Consider the following 1,555-nt stretch of genomic DNA (forward strand, 5'->3'; position numbering starts at 1 on the left):
ATGAACTAAGGTCTGAAGATATGCACAGGATATTAAACATATAAAAAGGGAAGAGTTAGCTTGAATACAAGGTTAAAAATCAGCAACAAGTTCTATGATCCAGTGCTGATATCAGATACAAGCTTCAACGACAAATTTCTTTTCAAAGGCTTATTCCAGTCTCATGAGGCTAACACAAGGTGTGTATATTTGCCAGGGTAAATTGATACTTCAGAATCAGCTCATACAGCAGATGATGCCTGGCACCTGCTCAGTCCATCTAGAAGCATTTGCGATGGACAATGGAGGGGCCAGACTCATCATACTCCGGCTTGATGATCAACAACTGCTGGAAGGTGGACCGTGAGGTCAGGATGGAGCTGCCAATCCAGACTGAGTACTTGAATTCAGGGGAGCAATGATCTTAATCTTCATTGTGTTGGGTGCTAGGGCTGTGATCTCCTTCTGCATCTTGTCAGCAATGCCTGGATACATGGTGGTACAACCAGACAGCACTGTATTGGCATACAGGTCTTTGTGGATGTCCACATCACACTTCATGATGGAGTTGAATGTGGACTTATGGATGCCATAGGACACCTGAACCGCTCATTGCCAGTGGTGATCACCTGTCCATCAGGCAGCTAATAACTTTTCTCCAAGGAGGAAGATGATGCAGCAGTAGCCATTTGTTGCTCAAAATACAGGGCAACATAGCACAACTTCTTCTTTATGTCATGAACAATTTCTTTCTCAGAAGTGGGATTTCATGAGGTAGTCTGACATGTCCTGGCCAGCCAGGTCCAGAAACAAGATGGTATGAGGAAGGGTGTAGCCCTCTTAGATGGGCGCTGTGTGTGTGACTCCATCACCAGAGTCCATGACAATTCCCCTGGTGCTCCCAGATGAATACAAATACAGCACTGCCTGAATGGCAACGTACATGACTGGGTTACTGAAGGTTTCAAACATTATCTGCATCATCTCTCTGTTAGCTTTGGGGTTCAGGAGGGCCTTGGTCAGAAGCACGGGATCACACACAGCTCATTGTAGAAGGTGTGGTGCCAGATCTTCTCCATGTAATCCCAGCTGGTGACAATGCCCTGCTAGATAGGATACTTCATGGTCAGGATACCCCTCTTACTCTGGGCCTCGTCATCCTCTTAGAAGTCTTTCTGGTCCATGCCCACCATGATGTCCTGGTGTTCGGGTGCATGATGATAGAAGGGAACATGGCCCAGGGGGCATTGTTGCCAGCAAAACCAGCTTTGCACATGCCAAAGCGATTGTCAATGACAGAGCAGCATAAAGAAGCACAGTGTAAGCCAGTAGTGGAGTGTGAGCACATTTTATTCTTTTTTTTATTACATATATGCTCCATTAATTAATTGTGTACACATTCTTTTTTATTAGATATTTTCTTCATTTACATTTCAAATGCTATCCCCTTTCCTAGTTTCCTCTTCGAAAATCCCCTATACCCTCCCCCTGCCCTGCTCCCCAACCCACCCACTCCCACTTCTGGCCCTAGCATTCCCCTGTACTGGGGCATATAATTTTCACAAAACCAAGGTCC

The 1,555-nt window shown here is 45.5% G+C and overlaps 1 pseudogene; it reads right to left on the reverse strand.

Moving 5' to 3' along the window:
- Positions 1-259: 259 nt before the first annotated feature.
- Positions 260-1,282, reverse strand: LOC110314567 (annotated as a pseudogene).
- Positions 1,283-1,555: the final 273 nt, after the last annotated feature.

Source organism: Mus pahari, chromosome X, assembly GCF_900095145.1.
Source record: "Mus pahari chromosome X, PAHARI_EIJ_v1.1, whole genome shotgun sequence".
NCBI classification, from domain to species: domain Eukaryota; kingdom Metazoa; phylum Chordata; class Mammalia; order Rodentia; family Muridae; genus Mus; species Mus pahari.